Raw genomic sequence first — 13524 nt, 5'->3', positions numbered from 1 at the left:
AAAATAGGTTCCTTTTATCATGCTCTAAATATGTACTCTGAGTTTAATATGATCATTTCTATTCTCATGTTACAACAGGGACCCTGAAAAAATTAGCATTCTCATTCACAGATTGAGTAGAAGTCTTCTATGTGCTTCAAACTTAAGGTACTAAATAACCTACCATGTTCTGTAGATTACTACAGGAAAAAAATACACTGGTTTCTTATACTCAGAAAAAATATTACAGGAATTATAAAATCCTCATACACCTCAGTTTCCTAATGTATACATTGAAATGTAGAAGAATTTTTCCATTACAGTATTTCATTTTATTATTTAATTAATCAATTCAATCATTTACATATCAAATGATATCCCATCCCAGTTATCCTTCCACAACACTCCCATCCCTCATCTGACCTCTCCCACTCCCTTTTACCTCTATAAGGGTGCTCCCTCATTCACTCCTACCCCTCTGCTCCAGCATCCCCTTAAAACCTCCACAGAACAATGGCCTCCCCTCCCATTGATGACAGACAAGGCTATCCTTTGCTACATATGTATCTGGAGCTCTGGGGATCTCCATTTATTCTCCTTGATTTGTGGTCTAGTACCTGGGAACACGTGGTGGTCCAGTTAGTTAATTCTGTTTTTCCTATGGGGTTGCATTTCCCCTCCCCTTTTATGAGTTCTTCTGCCAGCTTCTCTACCAGGGTCCCTGAACTCTTTCTGATAGTTGGAAATAAGTATCTTCATTTGCATCTGCACTGGTCATGTGCTGGCATAAGCTCCTGGGAACAGGCAAATCAGGTTGTCAGAGCCTCAAAAACATTGGCACAGGGGAAAATTTCCTAAACACATCAATAGCTCTACCTCTAAGATTGATTAAAGATAAATGGGACCTCATAAAATGGAAAAGCTTCTGTAAGGCAAAGGACACTGTATATGACAAAACAGCAGAACACAGATTGGGAAAAGATCTTTACCACCCCTACATTTGATAGAGGAATAATATCCAAAATATATAAAGAACTTAATAACCAAGACTCCAGAAAAACAAATAACCCTATTTAAAAAATGGAGTACAGATCTAAAAAGAGAATTATCAGCTGAGGAATCTTGAAACTAAGAAGCACTTAAAGAAATGGTATTGCTACAGAGACAGGCAAGTACATCAGTGGAACAGAATTGAAAACCCAGAAATGAACACATATGCCTATGGTAACTTGATCTTTGACAAAGGAGCTAAAACCATCCAATGCAAAAAATCATTTTGAAGAAAAGATGCTGGTTCAACTGGAGGTCAGCATGTAGAAGAGTGCAAATTGAGACATTCTTTTTAAAATTATTTTATTAGATATATTTCTTTACTTACCATTCAAATGTTATTCCCCTTCCCAGCTTCCTGTCCATAAGCTCCCATTCGCTCCCCTCCCCCTCCCCCATACGGGTAATACCCCTATAAATCCCACTTACTGCCCCCCTCCCCATATTCCCCTGAGCTGATGGTCCAACTTTGTCAGGACCAAGGGCTTCCCCTTCCACTGGTGCCCCAATAAGGCTATTCTCTGCTACAAATGCAGTTGGAGCCCTGGGTCAGTCCATGTATATTCTTTTGGTAGTGGTTCAGTCCCTGGAAGCTCTGGTTGGTTGGCATTATTGTTTTTATGGGGTTGCAAGCTCCTTCAACTTTTTCAATACTTCCTCTACTTCCCTTCAAGGTGGTCCTGTTCTCAGTTCGGTGGTTTGCTGATACCACTAACCTCTGTATTGGACATGCTCTGGATTTGTCCCTCAGGAGATATCTGTATCCAGTACCTTTCCACATGCAGTTTTTAGCTTCATCAATCTTATCTAGTTTTGGTGGCTTTATATATAGGGGCCACATGTGGGGCAGGAAATCAAACCATTCGCAAAGCTTAAGTCCAAAGATCAAGGACCTCCACTTCAAACCAGATACACTCAAACTAGTTGACAAAAATTGGGGAAGAGCCTCGATCACATGAACACTGGGGGACATTTCCTGAACAAAACACCAATGCCTTATGCTCTAAGATCAAGAATCGAAAAATAGGATCTCCTAATACTCCAAAGCTTCTATAAGGCAAAGGACAGTATTATTAGGACAAAATGGCAACCAACAGATAGAGGGAAATCTTTATCAATCCTACATCTGATAGAGGGGTAATATCCAAACTATACAAAAAACTCAAGAAGTTAGACTTGAAAGAGAAAAAATAATCTTATTAAAAATGGGTTACAGAGCTAAACAAAGAAATCCCAGCTGAGGAATATCAAATGACTGAGAATTTCCTAAAGAAATGTTGACCATCCTTAGTCATCAGGGAAATGCAAACCAAATAAAATCCTCAGATTCCACCTCACACCAGTCAGAATGGCTAAGATAAAACACTCAGGTGACAGCAAATGCTGTCGAGGATGTGGAGAAAGAGGAACACTCCTCCATTTTTGGTGTGATTGCAAGCTGGTACAATCACTCTGGAAATCAATCTAGAGGTTCATCAAAAAACTGGACATTGTACTACCTGAGGACCCAGTTTTACCACTCCTGAGCATATACCCAAAAGTTGCTCCAAGATACAACAAAGACATATGCTCCATTATGTTCACAGCAGCCTTATTTATGATAGCCAGAAGCTGGAAAGAACCAAGACACCCTTCAACAGAGGGATGGTTACCGAAAATTTAGTACAAACACAATGGAATTACTCAGGTATCAAAAAAAATGACTTCATGAAATTCATGGGCAAATGGATGGAACTAGAAAATATCGTCCTGAGTGAGATAACCCAATCACAAAAAAAAATCACACATGGCATGCACTCATTGATAAGTGGATATTAGCTTACAGCTCAAATTACTCAAGATATGTAATATATAACATATATATTTATGTATGTATGTATACCAAAACTAGAAATATTGATGAAGCCAAGAAGTGTGTACTGACAGGAGCCTGATGTAGCTTCTGAGAGGTTCTGCCAGAGCATGGCAAATACAGAGGTGAATGCTAGCAGTAAACCAATAAACTGAGAATGTTTTCGCTGTTGGAGGATTTAGAGAAAGGATTGAAGGAGATAAAGGGGCTTGCAACCACATAAGAACAACAATGCTAACCAATCATACCTCCCAGGGACTAAACAACTACCTAAAGGGTACACATGGACAGACCCATGGCTCCAGCTGCATATGTAGCAGAAGATGGCTTTGTTGGGCATCAATGGGTGAAGAAGTCTTTGTTTCTGCAAAGGCTGGACCCCCCCAGTGTAAGGGAATGTCAGGGCAGGGAGGCGGGAAGGTGAGTGGTTGGGGAATGGGGACACCCTTATAGAAGAAGGCAGGGGTTGGGAGAAATCGGGCTTATGAATGGGAAAATGAGAAAGGGAATAACATTTGAGATAGAAATAAAAATTATTCAATAAAAAAGAGAAATGTTCAAGATCATTAGTAATCAAGAAAATGCAAATCAAAACCACCCTGAGATGCTACCTCATACCAGTCAGAATAGCTAAGATCAAAACTACAGGTAACAGCAGGTACTAGTGAGTATGTGGGATTGCAAGCTGGTAAAACCACTTTGGAAATCAATCTGGCTACTCCTCAGAAAATTGGAAATAGTTTCTATGAAGACCCAGCTATGTCACTACTGGTCATATACCAAAAAGATGCTACAACATATAACAAGGACACATGCTCCACTACATTTATTGCAACCTTATTTATAATAGCCAGAAGCTGGAAACTATCCGCATGTCCTTCAACAGAAGAATGAATACAGGAAATGTGGTCCATTTACACAATGGAGTACTACTCAGCTTTTAAACACAATGACCTCCTGTAATTTGCAGGCAAATGGATGGAACTAGAAAATATTATCGTGAGTGAATTAACCCAGACACAAATGAACATACATGGTATATAGTCACTGATAAGTGGATATTAGTGCAAAAGTTCACTCAGGATCAGGAACTGGAGGGAAGAGAAGAGAGGTACAGAGGGTCAAGAATTCGAATAAAAGTATGTAGCAGAGGGAGATGAGGAACTGGTGATAACCACTGGAGAGTCTAAGGCACCAGGGAAGTGAAATGCTCCCAGGATCCAATGTGCATGACTTAGAGGAAATGTGCAGTGAATGGAGGATAGAACCTGTAGAGACCATCTCCAGTAGATAGGCACAGCCCCTAGTCGAGAGATCTTAAAGTTTTATCCCAGAAATGTTCCTTTCCAAAGAAAGGAGAGGGACGAAAACAGATCAGAGACTGAAAGAAAGGCCATTTGAGGACCTCCCCACCTGGGTATCCATCCTGTTTGAAGATACCAAACTCCAACACTGTTGCTGTTACTAAGAGTATTGTAGATTTTGATATAATAATATATTCATTAGAAACAACTCTAATGTAACTTACAAATTAGAATAACCAATGTTGCAAATACTATTGCAAAATTGTCCTTATACTGTAATATTAATAGAGCCTTTATATATTAATATTGTTATATTTCTTTATATTAACAATAAATTAAGGTTAATATTTATGGTTTTATAATATTCAAAGTATCAATCAATTATATCAACTGCTTATTAAAGTATATTTTGTTAAATAAAATCAGCAAATCCTTGTTTATCTTACAAGTTTGTATAAATATTTAAATTATAGATAATGTATATAATAAAAGTATGTTTAACAAAGGGTACTGGGATAAAATATGGACCATAGAAAAAGATTAAGTAAAATAAAAAAAAGGATACTGTTAAGGAAAATCTTTAAACAAATTAAAATTTGAAAAATGGATGATCGATGAAGGTTAAAAATCCCGAGATAGTGATCTGAATATGCTAGTATTATCTGTGAGCCATAAACTCAATGTTCACATAAAACCACAAAGACCTTCTTAGTTACAGATAGCATCTTTATTTAGGCCACAGTGACAGCTTGCCTCTAGTTCTCTGAAATGCTAAGGCTTATGAGGAAGCACACGTAGATTAGACCTTGTTTCTTTGTATATTGTAGGTTGCATTTTGCTCCATAAGGTCTCAAGTACAGATACAATTTAATATAATTTAATAAAATTTGGTATAAAAGTAGGTTATATGTTGGGAAAAATGCAACTATTTTTATTTGTTAGAGGACAGATATCATTTATATTTGTCTCCCTAGCACTGTTTTCAAGTGCTTCATTTATTTGGTTTTCTATGTTGTCCTCAATTTTCTTCTTTAAGAGTCTTTGCTATGTTACCATTGTCACTTTTATTCTTTATATAAATAGGTAGACTAAAAATTTTATCACCCAGAAATTTGGGTTCACTGAAATGATAAAATCCCCAAACTGTGCTATAAAATGTTAGTGTTTTTCTGTTTTTGGCTTCCCCCACAAGAAAAAAGGCTATTACCAATCAAAGAAATATAGGTTTTCTATACCATACTACAAGGCTCTTTAGATTGCTTCTTGTTCCTCAAAGACCTCTTTGAGTTTATTGGAAAACCACATTAGTCCTTCATTCAAATTTGAACTTAACATCTCTTCAGAGCAAAGGAGGATTTTTGAAGCTCAGAATAGGCACACTTCACTAGCCAGAAGTATTCTGCTAACAATTATTTCAATATGAACAATGTTCCATAAATTCATTGAGCAGTGATTTAGGAATGTTATTGCTTGTTCACAGCTTTGTGCTAAATTTAACATCCCATTGACAAATAACCTAACGCATAAGTTTTAATACAGAAAATACACCAGTGGGCCATATCATGAGGCGGTACATTTATACTTTTATTGGTGAACACTGAAGGCCATTTGATCTCACTTTGATTTGTTAACCTCCCATAGGCAATTAGCAGAACATGCTCTCAGAAAGAAAATTCTGTATTCATCTGGTCTCCCTGTCCTGTCCTCACTGGAGTAGCATTTAAATAATTTTATGTTTTGTTAATAAACTCAATTTCTTCAGGTTTCTGGAAATTTTTCTTTTGTCTCACAAAATATTATGATACACGGCATATGAAATCACAATGAAATTAGCATTTTTCAACTAAAGCTTTTTTTCTTCAGAGAGTTCCACAACAATGATTACTATCGTCTCAAAAATTAATTTAGTTAGGAAAACTGTCATACAATGTCTTTTTTCTTCTTATTCTCCTGTTTCTGTTGAATTTTTCACAATGTATTTTAATGTCAATAAACATAATACATAAATAATTAAAATCTAATGGATGTATTCCATTTTACTATGCATAAAGTAGTTTTTCATTGTATTTATTTTATACAATTATAAATAAATAAGATACAATATGAATAAATCACAAAATTCGACACTGTATTTGGTCATTCACTATTTAAAAATATGTCTTAAAACTCAAATCATCTAAATTTTCTTAGATGTACTCAAAAGAAAGCTGCCATATAAAGATATAGAAAATACAATTCATCAATCAGGTACATTTCTTGAAAACCTAGGTCATAAAGTTTCCTTTGTCTACATACAGTGATGTCTCTGTGGAATAAAAGGAATGGAGGACATAGTTTAAATCATGTTTAGCTCAGGGATCAGAGTCTATAATAAAATCTGTGGGTAATTATTATTTGTCTTATCTTCTTTTTCTCACAGCAAAGAAAACCAAACCAAACCTCCAGTGCTATTTACTCCATGTATAAAGATGTTTTGGACACCAATTTTATCATAGAAATAGGTAATAATATTTCAAAATTATGAGAAAATTATAGATATCAAGATAACCCATTTAACTAACAGTTTGGATATCAATAATAACAAAAATAAAGCTTTGTTCCTTTGCACAGTTAGAGAGAGGATAAGATTAATAAAATATCAATACTTTAAAAATGTGTTACAGTTCTTCCATTCAAAACTAGAGTAGTATTTTGTAGAATTTCTATGTGAATATTTAAGGGTTTCATTAATGTCAAAACATACTATGACCACGACAACTTTTATAAAGGTCAAATTTATTTGGGGCTGATTTATAGTATCAGATATTCAGTCCACTATCATCACGCAGGAAGCAGGAAAATATGGTGCTAGAAACTGAAGTGAAAGTTCTATATCTTGACCTAACTGCAGCCAGTAGAGACTGACTTTTCTGAACTTGTGGGCCAAGCATATTCAGAGGACTACAGTGAAATAAGGAGAAAATTACTCAACGACCTTGGTCCTACCTTTCTATTCCATAAACCCTGGAGTTAAACTTGTGTAATCTAAGTATAGAAAGCTTGGTAATTCTTTTTTATAATGTGTTCGCTTTTACTTAGAAGAGTTAAAACACAGTTCATGTATGTGAAAACATTGAGGAATGAAAACAACTACATTTCTACTTGTATAAGAAAACTCAAAAGTAACCAGTCATCTAGTTGTAATTTGGAACATTTTATACTTCTTTCTTCTATAAGAAATTAATGCCAAGTTGCTAGTGTAGCCCTGCCACCAATCACTTGGAGCAGCAACTTTTTTGTTAAATGTCCTGAGTTATGTGGTGTAGAATCACCTGATCAAGCATAACAGTAGTAACCCAGGATGTAATTGCCATCTCAGTGGCTTACTTCAGAACAATCTCACCCTTTCTGAACTCTGACTGGCTGGTTCAACTCAGCTCTTTTGAACCAAACTCCTCTTCAAGCTGACTGATTCAAACCAGTTTCTCTTGGCATCTCACTGACTTAATGCAGTTGGCCTCATATTAACTTTGGCAATCTGGTCTAATCTCCTGGCTCCTCCTCATTCTGTCTTCAGCTTCATCTAGATGGTTCTCTCTGCAACCTGTTTTGTAAAACTGCTGTGTCAAAAAAAAAAAAAAAAAACCACTTTCCTTTCTCCCTCTGCTAATCTTTCTTTTTTTTCAACCAATAAGCATTTTTATTTCAGAAGGTACAGAAAACAATGGCCAGTATAATAATCTACTTTGTAATCATGCACAGGGAAATTTGGTATTTTATGATTCATAGATTGGGGAACTATTTCATATTTTTGAGAAGAATAACCTCATTTACCAAGTGAAATCATGTTTTTGAATACTAATCTGGTATCTCTGTGCAGCAAATTTCTCTGATCTCTGAACGAATTCTTATCATTGTTTGAATTATGTATTTAAAGTTACTTGTAGGAAAAATAAGACCTGCACCAACTTATCAGTCTCTCTCTTTTATCATGTTCTCCTGAGAAGTGGGCATATCGTATCTCTGATTCATTCTGCAAATCTTTCTCCAATTTATTTTGTATGCCACTCTCCCTACCAAGTAGATGGCACTCTCGAACATGGCTGCTTTCTTCTGTAACTTTACATTCACTGTTAAGGATTAAAGGTATGTACCAAGGGCATATCTATACTCTAGCCAGAAAGATTAAATGTATGTCCTTCCAGCTACATAGAACAGACACAGAAGTTCTTTAGATGTGATTTCTTACCAGAGCAGACATTTTTATTGCTGGACTTAAATTCTTCTACAAGGTAGGAAATTTCAACTTCACAAATTGGCAAGAGATTCATGATGCTCAACACATTCCTGAAGAGATATTTACAGTTAATGTATTATGGGGGAAGGTTATAACTTTCCGAGCTGAGTTGAACCAGCCAGTCAGAGTTCAGAAAGGGTGAGATTGTTCTGAAGTAAATAGGCCTGTCTAAGTTATTCATATTCTAATTTTAAAAACCTACCCCATTCCCATACAAATATCCCCAATTATATTATAATGGTGGTCACAAAAAAGGAAATAATGAAGAATTTGAAAATGTGAGTGGGAACTTGTCAGAGAGAGTTGGACGGGAATGAGCAATGCAATGGGTATGGAAATGAGTAAAATACATACATGTATAAGAATTCTGGATTATTAATAAAGGAATATAAAATAAACTGATGATGATCATCTTTTCTATGACAGATACAATGTATTTCACTTACCTAATAGGTACATAATAAAATCAAGACTAAGATTCTCCAGAAAGTTGATGCTGTTTACATTTTCACTAAGCACTTTTGATGCTCTGTGTCCATAAATTTGATATTGTGTATGTGTCTGTGTGTGCGTGCGGCGCATGCTTATATGTGTGTAATTGTTCACTTATTGAAAAATCATTATTACTTCATATATAGCAAAAACATTTCATTTTATATTAAATCAAGATAGTTAATCTGTTAACATAAAAGAAATTTTCTAATTGCATTTGTTGTTTTTGTTGTTTGTTTTGATTTTTGTTTGTTTTACTTGTTTTTAGAAGGTTTGTCTGGATTGCTTATAGTGCAGAACTTTATTTTATGCCCTTTCTTGTCCAGTCCTGCAGGACAGTCAACGAGGGCCCAGAGGGTACCTGGAAGAAAATGGAGGACAAGACAAGAGTCTGATCAAGGTGACAAATTTATTTTTTCCCAAGGCTGATTTTATACCATAGCAGGGGTAATCGAGGGAGGGGGGAAGTGGGAAACATTAACACAGCCAAGACCACTGCTCCTGTGATCAGGCAATTGGCTGATGTCAACAGGATGTAAGAAAGGTCACGAGTTTGTCATATAATTAGGCATCCTGACCACCAGATGTATTTTTCATAAAGGTCACAAACTTGACGTATCAGTAGGCATCCTGACCACCAGATTTGTATTAGTCTTCTGCAGCTGGCTGGGGATTTTCCATGAATCCAGTCATACTTAACTCTAACTATAATATTGATAACAATAATGGAGGGTTTTTCTCTTTATTAACTTGAGTATTTCTTATTTACATTTCAATTGTTATTCCCCTTCCCGGTTTCCGGGCCAACATCCCCCTAGCCCCTCCCCTTCCCCTTCTCTATGGGTGTTCCCCTTCCCATCCTCCCCCCCCCCCCGTTACCGCCCTCCCCCCAACAATCATGCTCACTGGGGGTTGAGATACAGCCAGAATACAGCAAATAATGGAGGGTTTTAAGGGCATTGCTCCCAACATTTTTTAAAATAAAACAAAGATTGTTTGAGTCTATACAATATAATATAATATTCTGACAATATACTGATGAATGAAACTACTAAGTAGTAAATATAGCCAGATTCTTTTGTCTAAGAAAAGATTCTGACTCTAAGTTTTCAGTATTTGATTTTATCATGTTTATTAAGGTTTATTTATAATATAAAATTTGATTTTATTTTTAGTTAATATTTCAACGCATAATTTGCCAGGCTTATCTGAATCTGAAATATATGAGTTCACAAGCAATGGATTTATATTGATTACTTGCCTAACTACTATGACACCTGACCCAGCCAAATTAAAGGAAGAATCAATTTAGCTCGTTTTAAGATGGGATACAGTTTACCTAGGTGGTAAAACATGTTGGCAGCACAAAGGGAAGTGGGTAACATCTTGTCCTTAGTCAGAAATTGCTGAATGTGGATATTTTTTATGTTTTGCCTTTCCTGTGTGTTCAATCTAGATCATCATAAAATTGTATAGTGCTTGCTTACCGTCATGCATATGGGTTAGGTTCTCTCCACAATTAAACCTTTCTGGAAAGAATTCACAGATCTGACCGCATATTATGGTTTTAGGTAGTTTTAAGTCAAATAAAATTGTACATCATGGGAAAATAACCACTTCTAAAGTGAAATCTGTTGAAATAAGTGAGATTACCTCATAAACTTCTGTTTATTTGCTACGAAAGAAAGTCATGCAATCATGAGCTTTTCTTTTGTTTTTACATATGAAGTTAGGTGTTGTTCTTTCATTGTGTGTAAAATATTATATTGAAATTTTGATGGAGATTGTGTTAAATCTTTAGGTTGCTTTTGGAAAGATGACTATTTTTATTATGTATATTTATATGATGGAATTATTACTTAGCTTTTAAAAAATATGTCTTCAAGTGCTTCTTGGCATCAGTAATAGTGTAGATGTTTGATGTCCTCAAATCGGATGGATCCCTAAGTGGGGCTGTCTCTAGAAGGCCTAACCTTCAGTCTCTGCTCCATTATTTTTGTCCCAGTTTTTCCTTTGGACAGGAACATTTCTGTGTTAAAAAATGTTGAGACAGGTAGGTGGTCCCATCCCTCAACTGCAGGTCATGCATATTTACTAGAGATAAACTCTACAGGTCATCTCTCCCCTTTGTTGGGTATTGCAACTAAAGTCATCTCCGTTGGTCCTGGAAACCTCTCACTTCCCTGGCTTTTGGGACTTTCCAGTGGCTACCTCCAGTTCCCCATCACCCACTGCTACATATTTCTGTTAAATTTCTTGAACTCTCTGTACTTCTTTCCTGTCCTTTCCAGTACTTTTCCTGCACTCCTTTTTTCCACTTCCCCTCTGCTCACCCATGTCTCTACTTCCATCTACCTTCTGTGATTATTTTTCCCCCTTCTACGTAGAATCGAAGCATAAACACTTTGGACTTTCTTCTTCTTGAGCTCCATATGGCTTGTGGGTTTTATTATGGGTATTCTAAGATTTCCTGAGAGATTATACCAGCACCTGAACAATACAGATGTATATCTCAAAGCCAACCATCTCCTTGCCAGGGGTCCCCAACGGAAGAGCTAGAGAAAGGACTGAAAGATCTGAAGGGGATTGCAACCTTTTAGGAAGAACAATATCAAGTAATTGGAACAGCCAGAGCTCCAAGAGTCTAAACCACCAACTAAACAGTATACATAGAAGGATCCATGGCTCCAGATACATATGTAGCAGAGGATAGCCTCATCTGGTGTTAGTGGGAGGGGAGATCCTTAGTCCTGTGGACGCTTGATGCCCCAGCATAGGGGGGATTCTAGAGCAGTCAGGCAGGAATGAGTGAATGGGTGGAAAATGCCCTCATAGACACAAAGCACGGGGGGGTGTGGAATGGGACTGGGGGATTGTTGTGGAGGGGTAACCAGGCAGAGAGATACCATTTGAAATGTAAACAAATAAAATGATTTGTAAAAATAAAATAGAATAAAATTTTTAAAAGAAATCATATGTCATGAAATTTGCTGACAATTGAATGGAAATAGCAAAAATTGTCTCCAGTGAGGTAATACAGACCCAAAAAGACCAAAAAATAGTAGCATCATAGCGTGTACTCACTTCTAAGTGGACACTGGTGAAAAAGGAATCATGCTATAATTCTTAGACCCAGGGAGATTAAGAAAAAAAGCAAAGCTTAAAGGGGAATGAAAGAATCTTCTTGGAAAGTGGAAATAGGATCGACATCAAGGGTGGAGTAGGAGGTATGGGAATTGGAAAAGGAGGAATGAGGTAGGCGATGGAGAATATTAGTAATGGGGTACAGGGAGTGAAAAACCATCCATTCTCTTTATTCATGGAAGGTTTCAATGAAAGAAATTGAAACACATACTCACCCACAACTTATAGTTTGTCCTTTCTGAATGATGTGCTAGGACTGGAGCCTAACACATTCATCATCAGAGAGACCATAATCCAGAAAGTCTTCTTCCAGGAACTAGTAAGAGTAAATGCAAAGTCCCACCACCACATATTAGGTGGAGTTCAGGGAGTATTATAGAGGAGGAGGATGAAGGGGTGGAGGAACCACAAAAACTGCCCATAAAATCAGCTAACCAGGACACAAGGGCTCAGGAAGCTCAGGGGGACGCTACAGATCTGAATTAATGTCTTCTGCATATATGCTATGTTTGTAAGGCTCAGTGTTCTTTTTTAAGTCCTAATAGTGAGAGCAGGGCTGTCTCTCTTTTGCCTGCCTTTCTGTCCCCTTTCCTGCATTAAGTTGCCTCTTCAGCCTTTGTGTGAGAAAATGACCCTGGTCTTATTGTAGCTTGTTACGGTTTATTTGGATATGTGGCATACCATATGTCCCCTGAAGACCTGATCTCTTCAAGGAGAGGTTAAGTGGGGGTGTGGATCATAGAAAAGTGGAAGGTGGGTGGAGGATATACTGGGCAAAGGGGAGGGAGGGTAATTGCAGTTGAGATGTAATCTGTGAGAAAAGAAATAGTCACAGAAGTAAAATTACAGACAAGGTAAAAAAATAGTAAAATAAAATGCAAAAGAACCTGAAATTAATTTTTCACACTAAGCATGTAATTTTCTAGAGTATTTAAGTAATAAATGACAAGGAATGTGGTATAGCCTTGGAAAATATTCAGTCCTTGACTTTGGCGGCAGCTTTTTTGTTTCTTTCTTTTTAAATTAATTAAGTAATTAATTAATTTTTTTTTATTGAAAGACTCAAAATTTTAAGCCCTTACCCTTGTAGGTCTGAAAATGTGAATCTAATACTTAGAACCCATGTCTTAAAAAGCTAACTGCATTATATAAAAATTGAACTTTAAACTATTTATCCACAATCATCATGGCATGACACACTATAGGCTTTCTATCTCTGTAAGACACACATGAACACACATACACACACACACACATACACACACACACACACACAAGTTGGCAACTAAGCAGTGATTGAAAGCGAAATGCTTTGTAAATTTAAGGAGTGTCATGTAAGTTTTATTATTAATTATCACTATCAATTATTAGTTATTAATAATTATTGTTAATTATTATTAATTATCATTATTAGAAGTTATTTGATA

The 13524-nt window shown here is 36.4% G+C and overlaps 1 long non-coding RNA gene across 1 annotated transcript in view; it reads left to right on the top strand.

The window, feature by feature from the left end:
• Positions 1–13524, top strand: part of LOC120101605 (uncharacterized) — a 34248-nt gene that overhangs the window by 1239 nt on the left and 19485 nt on the right. Inside the window, exons 2-3 of the long non-coding RNA XR_005502298.2 lie at positions 6605–6686; positions 9280–9353. This is a non-coding gene — a long non-coding RNA (uncharacterized LOC120101605). The remainder of the gene's footprint in view (positions 1–6604; positions 6687–9279; positions 9354–13524) is intronic.

This window comes from Rattus norvegicus, chromosome 3 (assembly GCF_036323735.1).
Source record: "Rattus norvegicus strain BN/NHsdMcwi chromosome 3, GRCr8, whole genome shotgun sequence".
Classification (NCBI taxonomy): domain Eukaryota; kingdom Metazoa; phylum Chordata; class Mammalia; order Rodentia; family Muridae; genus Rattus; species Rattus norvegicus.
This window is presented reverse-complemented; position numbering and strand designations above follow the sequence as displayed.